The 10,638-nt window shown below is 35.4% G+C and overlaps 1 long non-coding RNA gene across 1 annotated transcript; it reads right to left on the reverse strand.

The window, feature by feature from the left end:
- Positions 1-5,655: 5,655 nt before the first annotated feature.
- LOC147286685 (uncharacterized) lies at positions 5,656-8,657 on the reverse strand. The gene is made up of 4 exons (XR_015121887.1): positions 6,826-8,657; positions 6,597-6,701; positions 5,901-6,035; positions 5,656-5,722 (listed from the first exon to the last, which is right to left on the reverse strand). It is a non-coding gene; the product is annotated as an uncharacterized LOC147286685 (long non-coding RNA).
- Between the last annotated feature and the right edge of the window lie 1,981 nt (positions 8,658-10,638).

A 10,638-nucleotide genomic window follows, 5' to 3' on the forward strand; every position in this document is an offset into this window, starting at 1 on the left:
TTCACTCTTTAATTAATTTGTGTGATATATCTCTAGCTAATATTAGTTTTAGTTTGAAGAGGGTGATCAGTGATCGGTGATGGGTTTATAGGAAAATATAGTTAAAAGTCAATCCATGCTGAGGTTGTTTCTAGGAAATTTGGGACATCCATTCAAGCTTAAAAGTCAGTCCATTGCTTCAACAACACGAATGTAAAGTGTTGATCCTCATTAGTTAATTAATTAAATTGCTTCAACAACACGAATGTAACGTGTTGATCCACATTATATGTACGTGCACACTGCACAGCGCGCATGTTCAATTGCATGTTCGTCATCATCGTCTTGCTTTTTGGAGACGTTTGGGTCGCAGGTCAAAGTGGGGTGCTTCTCATTACAAGCAACTCAGTAGACAGCAAAGAAAGACCCAATCCTATTCTTTTTTTTATTTTCTTTTTTATTTTTATTTTTGGCTGATACCCAAGCCAATTCAGCAACTCGATCGAGTAGGCATGATTGGGCTCAGCACAATTTTGTACCAGCAGGACAGCTTAGTCCAAGGGGTCTTTAATTAGACCTAGATTGTGTACCAAAGCAAATTTTAGTTTTCAGGTTGTGTTTGAATATGGGATTTGTAGAATTTGGGGCTATATGGAATTTAAAAGTTCTAGATGGCTCAAGTGTTTTGTTTGGAAAAGGATAAAACCATTTGTATACCGTTTTTCTTTTAGAAAATTAATAGAGTTGACCACACAAATTAGTTTCACATGGAATGGATGGATTCTACGTACATGGTTTCCACTTCCATTACAAAGATGATATACAATATAATTCAGATAGTCCAATTAAATAGCAATACTTGTTTTGGAAAACTGAAAATTAAATTTACAAGAAGTGGTTTTTGACCACAATAAAAAAAACAAAACTTTCATATAGTTTTTTTTTTGGTGAAATGGTGGGCTAATTAAAGCCAAAAAACAGCCAACTACATGCGCACAGCAACACAACTCTACTCTCTAAAAACATGACCAAGATAGCAAGCGCAATCTCTTCAGATCTAGATTGTGTTTGAACATAAATTTTTAAGATGCAATTTGGGTTATATGGAATAAGTTCTAGATGGCTCAAGTGTGACCTAGGAATGGCAACGGGGCGGGTTTGCCAATACCATACCCGCCCCGCTGGGTAATCGGGTCCCCATCAGGGGTATTCGGGGCCCCTATTAATTTTTAAAAAATAATTTTTTTATTAATAATATACCAATTAATATAAATATATAATATAATAGATGAAATACATTAAAATTCATCATATTGTATTACAATAACACTAAATCATAAAGTGAACACTATTAAATTTTGAAGACATGCAACAAGAATTAAGATAATAAATTAAAATATAATTATATAATATAACATTTTTATTAAACGGGTATACGGCGGGACGGGAACGGGGATGGTATTACCATACCAGCTTAATCGAAGCGGGTCTCCACGGGGATTTTTGGAGGCGGGGAATTTTGCCATCCCTAAGTGTCTTGTTTGGAAAGAATAAAACTATGAGGACAATCTTAACTTACGGTCATGTGTATTAAAAGAAGTGGAACATGCAGTTGTTAAGCAACTTAGTTGGATAGGCCATAAAATTTCCCACAATGTATCTAAGTTCAATTCCTCCTCCCTCAACTTAAAAAAAAAATAGAGGTGGAATATAAGATGGTCCAAATAATAATACTCATTTGGAAAACTTAAAATAAAACCAAGAATTTACAAATTCTAAATAGCTTATTATTTAAAAAGAAAAGACCATATATGTTGATGCGAATTTCCGTAAGAGAGATGCAACAACTTAAACGGGTAATCTGGCTGATTAGAAGCCTTGCTGAATGATGAAGTGGATGTTGACTTGAGATCTTCCTGCATGAAAACAAGATCAAAGAAAAAGGACCGGTGTGGTACCAGCCAAATACGCTCCAATGATGAAGTCAGTGATGTGTACTTGGAGGTGTTTGAATAAGAACAAGTGATGAACTTGGGAGAATAGGGAAGAACAAGATAAGATCTTCTGGGTTTATTCTCAGCAAGTTGTGAATATTTTGATAGGCTAGTTGTGAATATTTTGATAGGCCTTTTAGTGAATGAAAAAACTCTCTGTCTTTTGTTCACATAAGCCAGTTTATATAGGCAAAGGAAGTTGTGAAGAGTAAGTTACCTGCATGAGAGTGAATGGTTGAGAAGAGGCCACGCGTTCGGCCATGAATAGTAGCATGCACGTACAGCTACCCATCTCCTTTACATCTAATCACTACAAGAAAAACCTTCATATATATCAGTGATAAACCGATATCTATTTAGGTTTCCAACCGATATAATGCGTGCCGATATCTATTCTCCCATATTACATATCGGTTATTCACTGATGTCTATATTATATTAGATATCGTATTTGTTTGATAATCCGATATGATATACCATCATTGTTATCAGATATTAATGATTTCTGATATCTTAAAAACTACATTCCGATATGTAAGATACTTATGATATCATTAGTAATTTTGAAACCGATATACAAAATGTATTCAATATCGTCTTGGTATTTAAAATCAGATATAAAATGAGTATAGCATATCGGTTTTGTAATTAAAATCTGATATAAAAGATGTATAACATATCGGTTTTGCAATTAAAATCTGATATAAAATGTGTATAACATATCGGGACTGTAATTAAAATTTGATATAAAAGTTGTATAACATATCGGTTTTGTAATTAAAATCTGATATAAAAGGTGTATAACATATCGGTTTTGTAATTAAAATCTGATATAAAAATATTATTTAGATATCGGTTTTTAAAAAAAAAATGATGTTGAAACTTCATTCCTTATCGTTACATTTTTACATAATCTGATATGCAATAGGCTTCTGATATTGATAAAAACTAATTGGTAAATATCCATCCACGCAACAATTACTAAGCTTCTACACCATAATTCAACTTAAATTCTTCCATTCATATAAATGAATCCAACATCCAAACTCAGTAATGAAGTTAACAAAATAAGATTACAAATCCATATAGACTTATGGATAGCCCTCATCATTTATACCCCAAAATCACTATCCATCTCTAGCTAGCTAGATCCTAATTAAACACATGCCAACATGTACAAAAATAATGAAGGCATAACAGTGCAATTCAGCTAGGCCTAAATTCTGCCTATACAAAAGATTTGAATGTGAACTAGCTAGTATATATCTTCATATCTACAACAAAATGCTCAAAAAGTTACCAAAAACATGCATGTTAGTCTAAATAAAATTCATGGAAACATAATCTCCCCATTCAACCCGGACTTCATCTATTTGTTCCTGTGTGTAACTGCTCCTCTTGCTCTTCAGGTTACTCCACTGAAAAACAAGAAAGAAAAGTGCATTAATTAATAAGATTGCAGCAAGGATCCCAAAGGGCATTAAAAAAATATAGGCCAAAAGCATGAATAAGATTGCAGCAAGTATTGAATTTAGATGGCTGCAATCTTATGTAAGTTATATATCATCTAAATTTATCTGATATATTGAATTCAGATGGCCTACATTTCGTGCATTCAGCAAGGGCTTTCAAATGGCTGCACATATGTATGATTCAAAAAATGGATCATGCAAGTATAAATGAGTAGTCACAGTATCAGCCTAGCTAGAGTTCAGCAATAATGCAAGTAAAAAATAATGGAAATAGAAGAGAAATGCAGACCATCAACCCAAACACACTCTTTAATGCACACAGCACCAACCCAAACACACATACACAGAAAAAATTAAAAAGATGCAAAGCCAGAAAACAAAGTCTTAAAAACTAGCAACAAAGTCTTAAAAACCAGCAACAAAGTCCTAGCTAGGCCATCCCTTCCTCCTGTAATTCCCTTTTACAAGTTTCCCAAGTTAGAACTGTACAAAGGATAGCAAAATATACCAGTCAACTGCCCCAATAGGAGTAAGTATTCTAACCTGCGACTCATATGCAAGGGTTGTGTCCTCAACTATTTCCTTCATGTACCTCATGACATAATATCCACATTCAACACCATCCGGTTGTTTAGGACACTACAGACAAGCAAAGGAAATTACATAGAGTTATACTTAATTAAATTAGTCTAATGTGTAAGACATAAGAAATTTAAAGACTTACGTAATACATAGACACTTACATAGAGATGCTTCCAAGTTGGTGATTTCGGACCTTTCCTTCCCGTAACCCCATTAAATTGTCTAATAGCACTAGTTTAGACAAAATATCAATTTAAGTTATATATCACAATTTAATATACAATCCATATTATGTAAGATGGTACATATTAATATACAATCCATATATATATACTCATGAATGGTTCAGAAATAACTGTATTGATATGAAAGAGCAAGATACCTTTATCTAGCTTATCCCACAAATAACAATATAGGAAACACGAGTAATTTGTGCCACTTACACTTTTTTAAACCCATAAGGGCTTTAATTTCCAGCAAAAGAGAACTTATAAATGCACCAATGTTCCACATATACTCCTCTGTAAAGCTTACCTGAAAAGAAAGAATAGTGATGAGAATAGATAGGACTCTATTTGTAATATTGTCTAACATTTGTCTCTCTACACGCCCAAAATAGGTATTTACATGCACGTGGTCCAATGGTTGTGTAGCACAATATGGATGAAAAATTTGGTTTACTACTTCCAAATGAGGTATAGGTTCACTAGCGGTGCATGCATGATTTGTACTTTTCTCTTCCTTCATATCCGACATACCAATATAGTTGAAGTGGTTAGTTTCATTGGAGAGCTATTAATTAGTCCAAAGGTTCTATTGTAACATCAATCTAATCTAATATAACATATAATGCGTGAGTTTAGAACAATCTCACTCACCAATGTATGGATAACAACAATTTTTGAGTATCTTATTTACTAAAAGAAATAAGTAAAAAATTGGGTCCATAGAAAAGGTAAATAAGATTTACTTATTGTTCATATATCTCTGAACTCTTGTAGTTTTGATATTCCAAATCCTACATACCAAGTCATTAATTTCAAACATCAAATTCAATCTTTTTTAAAGATTTCAATTCCAGCCTTATGAGAAACAATTGTTAGCAAGCTGATATATAGTTCTGTATATATATATACAATGTCACTTTCATTTTCTGATAGTTCTAATATTAATTTTAAGCATGCAAAATGGTATTTTTCTTTTCTTTTTCCTTAGTAACCAATCTAACAATTTCAGTAAAACCCAAATGGTTGTTGTATCATACTAGAATCGGAGAATCACAACCTATTGAAAAGGCTAGGAATCAAAAGTTTATAGTTATCCTAAATATTAAGCCTACACTAAGATTTAAAAGTAAATGAGTAATGAAAAAGATAATTCTGCACCCAATAACAAACAAATAAACCAAATTATTGACCACAACATAGTCCTCACAGTACAACATATTCACCAAACAAAACGAATTAAAAGAAAACACACAGACAGAGATAGGCACAGAGTCTAATGCAAGATTCCTGAGTTGAAGTTTCGCAATTAGCACAATTTCATTTCTAAATTGGGACTTTACCTTACAAACAAAGCCAGAACCACCTCCTCCAAGTTTGTTAGCCAGAGAGAAGGTGTCCGTTGCAGCTATTATTGCACTCAGATGGAAAAATTGCAAATCTGGGTGTCCACTAGTGTCCTCTAGCTCATCTGCCACAATAGACTAAATGCAATCAATTAAATGAAAGTATTGTCTGCAACATTTTCTTCTCACTCACCTGAGAAAATTGACAATATAATGATAAAAATTAATTACAAACACTAATGGACCAAATAAATTGTCTCTCCTTCATGGAATTTATTTTCACTAGCGATGAAACTCTCATACCTTTTGTCTTTCTCTGTTTCATAAGCCACCAATAGGCAAACATGATGAAAAATAGTGCTAGCAAACCAGACAGTAGTAGAATAGCAAGCATTCCCCTCCTTCTGAAGAAGCCTCTTGATTTTTTGGTATTCTCAGCTGCAAGTGAGAGTGTAAAAAGAAAATCTGTGGCTACCCAAACTGATGGAGAACATTGCATTGCTCAGCTATAGATTACCTTCTTGTCAAACTACTTGAAACTCCTTCACCCCCAAACTCAAACAACCAAAAAACAAGTTTAATGACTATTCTCATCACTACCCTTATGTCAAATGAGCCAATCAGAATATATACTAATTTTATCTTCATTGTCTTGCAATAATATGCATTAAGACATCATCTTGTTGTAATCATACAGTAATTGCACAAACAACAAGTCTTCCTTTATTGCCCAATCTAGGAGTAAACCAAGAAGTACAAAATTTTCTAATGGCCCACTCAGAAGAAAAAAAAAAAAAAAAAAAAAAAAAGCTTGCATGCTAATAATGAAGTACATATTTCAAAAGCTTCTGTTAGCATTGGATGGACTACTCGTCCTTCTCTCATTACTTGTACTTTTTAACTTATTTTCTATACAATTCTTGATTCTTATCCCAAAAGAAAAAAGAAAAGAAAAGAAAAGAAAACCAGTAAGTTGTAGCCTGTAAAGCTAGAACATACCCTTTCCTCTAAATGAACTCCAAGGCATCGATATACCCTGTGTGATTCTTTATAGCCGATTTCACAGATTTGCACCCATGCCTTGTGGTACTTGGGTTCCCCACCCTGAAAATAAAGTTCAAAATACAAACAAGATACAAAGATAAATTCAAACGGCAGTGTCCCAAAATTTTAAATGCTTTCTTACATCATGGACAAAGACATCAACCTCATGTGTTTCTTAACTCACCTGAAGGCGAACCACAGCCAGCTGTGCTCTCTCCTTAAAATCAGGATCACTATCAAATCTCTGTTTTGATACCTTATAAAATGCCTAATAGAATACCACTCAGTTAAAGTCACTATTAAGTAATGATTTATTTAATTTTATTTTTTGAGTCATCTTAAAGCACAAAACAGAATGTGGTAATAACAATAATACAATAAAAGTACAGTATCATAAGACAATGCTTAGTTTTGATAATACAATCATCCACTCATCACAGAATGCCATTAACCACAAAAGAACGGCATAAAAATGTGTCACTTCCTGTCTAATGAAGGCTCTGCCCAACTATCAGTCAATTTAGTCCTTGGCTCACCCCAATGGAATACAACAGAAAAACAAAATTGAGAAGTCGTCTTTGTTCATGGGCATAAAGAGCTTAATATCGTCTTATAGAGCATGAAGCTGATCCAATTAAAAAAAGGACATGATTGAATCACTAATTACTTGTAACCGCTCGGTCATAATGCAAAATGAGGGATGTGGCTAGAAATTTAAATGACAAAAGGATAGTGAGAATCACTTACCTGCAGACCACCAATGGCTGTTTCACAGTCACTAACATCATCCGAGTTTGGGAACTTTTCAAAAAGGAATTCAATCAACATACCAAACTGCAATACACTTAGGGCTTCTTCAAGCCAGATATTACTGATGGAAAGAATTAGTGTTTCTCTATAGAATATATTGTACATCAAACAATGAAGAGATAATAAGATCTTTCTAATGGGTTTCCCAAGGTAATCTACATGATGAAATGCCTTAGGAAATCTGTGGCTACCCATATGCAATTTTTTCTATACAAAGCCACTGAACGCATATGCCGAAGTGGATTATGTTAAGGAAGAAACTTAGAATGATATAGGACCAACACATGGAGGAAGTACTCACCCAAGAAAGTAAATATCTGCTTGTTCATTTGTACAAAATCTGAGACAAAATTGGAGAAATTTAGCATCAAAATCACTAAATCAAAATGTAACTTGGAAACCCTAACAGAGAACATAGAAATCGAAACCCTACATCCTTAATCCCTAAACAGAAACCCAAATTAAAAATTACTTAAATCCCTAAACAGAAACCCAAATTAAAAATTACCGAAATCCCTAAACAGAAACCTAAATTAAAAATTACCTTAGATTGGCGATTGGTGACTAGGTGAGAGTCGAGACGGACGATGGGTTATAAATAGAGAGGATGGTGGTGAGACAGAGAGATGGAGGCCACGATGAGATAGAGAGAGGATGGTGGTGAGACGGAGGGAGGGAGACGACGACGATGGCGATAGCGATGGCGACGGCGACTGCGTGAGACAGAGAGATGGATGAGACGAGAGAGGATGCGGCGAGAGAGAGAGAGCTATGGCGACGGCGACGGGGAGAGATCTGGCGGCGACAGCGAGAGAGCTGGCGACGATGGCGAGAGAGAGAGAGATAGAGAGCTAGAGGCTGAGGGTCGAGGGAGGCGTGCGATGCGAGTGTGAGGGAATGTGTGTGTTTGATCGAGAGGCCAGTGAGGGATATCGTGACTTGGGTTAGGAAACTCAGCCAAAATTTTTAAGTTGGGGGAAACGTGATTTTAAGGTGAAATATAGTTATCAGTTATGATTTTTACATATCAGTTTTATCTATTTGTTAATCAAAAATGTAAAATTAAGATATCGAAAAAAAAAATTGGTGATATGTTAATAACTTAAGACATCGTTTAAAAAATTAACTGATATCTAAAAATTTATAATATCGGTTTATATAAAAACTGATATTAAAATAGTGATATATATTAAGGTTTTTCTTGTAGTGAATGCTGCATTCAATGCAAGGATGAAAGATTAAGTGGGATACCCTAATAGTCATGGCTGTGAGCTGGGATGTCTCATCCGTCAGAGAGCCATGTCAGAGATATTCGAGTAAGGCGGTTCGTTCTGAGTCCAATCTTCCAGAATGACGGTGGGATCCGAGCCGAGCCGATCCGATCATAGATACCGTATACACAAGCACGAAACATATCCACGTTCGGATCGGACATAGATGAACTGGTCCAAATGGGTTCGACGTATGATGTGACAGTCGCCACTCGACGGTAGTCTGTTGTTTGAGAAGATGATCACTAAGAGCCGAGCCGAACCGAACTGGGATAACTAAGAAGAGATGAACACTCAGTTCTTAGAAGATCCTCAGATCGGGTCGGATCGGATGTGGGGGATCCGCCGGGATGAGCCGATCCGAACTAGCAATGAAAATGTGCCGAGCTGTGGTGATGTGGAGATCTAAGTTTGACCCATTTGACCGTTGAAAAGTCAAAGTTCGAAGTTGGATCTGACGAACCACGTGTCGATTCATGATTGGTTGTTAAATCCATGTGGATTTATCCACAAACAATATAGTTTGACCAATATAAATATCAATTTCATCCTTATAAGTTTAATTTCAACAATCATACCTATATGGTTTAGATGTTTGCAATTGAAAGACAAATTCTATTTTTCGTCAACCAATCAAAAAAAATCCCTAAACGACCCTAAACGTAATTCAACAGAGAGATGAGAAGAGAGCTGGAGTTGTGCACCAAAAAGAGGAACTCGACCTGGTATGCCAATGAGGTTCTTGTTTCAGAATCATATAGTCTTTATTTTGGGAACCCAACAAACAATTGAAGTTATTGAAGCATTATAATTTGGTTTTGAAATTTGTTTATCTGAATTGAAGCTTAAAAATCAAAAGACAGCAATTCAATGGATCAAAAGTGGTCTGTTCTGCTACCAGAACTGTAGGAAGAAATCTATAAACGGTTTGTACTATGTGACCAAATTCGTTTTGGTTGTGTCTGCAAGGCATGGCCCTCAAATGCTTCCAAGAAGCCTCATCCTCCTGTTTTCCTTGAGCCATGGCTGATGATGCATGGTCCTCGTCCTAAAAATAAAATTTCAGAAAGGAACGAGTTTCTGTGTCTCTCAGAGAAAAGGGCCTACAAGTTTGACAAAATACCCAAAGACTGTATAGTACTGGGATCATCATCCAATGGTTGGTTTCTTATTACTACAACTGATGACCAACTTAAAGGAATAAGACACACTATCATCCTAGTGAATCCAGTCTTGAATTTTCGGTTTACGCTCTCAAACTATAGTCCACTTCATTGTCTTTCAGAGTCGATTAAGAAGCTCCTTGTATTCAGGACCAGGCCAACTTGTGGGGATGATGCAATTATCACCATCCTATGTTTACTTAATAGTTAGGGCAGTGTGGTCGTGTATGGGCTGGGTGACCGTAATAGGCAATATTGTAGTGATCGGTTTTACAGGGATGATTCTTTCTATGATGATATTATATTCTACAATGGGAAAATATATGCCTTGAAATCCCGAAAGGAATTTGAAGTTCATGTTATTTGCTTAGATGAACAAACTATGCATCTGCATTTGCTGCATAGGTATGTTGTTCAAGGCATAAATGTTACTGATAGCCAGGGCCAAACATGCTTGGTGGAGTCTTGTGGAGATTTCTTGATTGTAAGAAGACGGTCTGATGTATTGTTATACATAACTGGATTTGAAGTTTTCAAACTACAACTAACCGATGGTTCAGCTCACGCTTCCAAGCTGGGAAGCTTGGGAGGTCAAGCATTGTTTTTTGGCAAGGCTGGATGCATTTCTCTACCAGTTGGAGAATTTTCAATATTTAAAGAGAGTCATATATACTTCATTGGTTCTGCTAAAGAATCCACACAAATGGGAAATGGTGTGTATTCACTAAAAGATGGGTGCATCAAAGGAATCCC

Source organism: Dryas octopetala, chromosome 4 (genome assembly GCF_963921425.1).
Source record: "Dryas octopetala chromosome 4, drDryOcto1.1, whole genome shotgun sequence".
NCBI lineage: Eukaryota > Viridiplantae > Streptophyta > Magnoliopsida > Rosales > Rosaceae > Dryas > Dryas octopetala.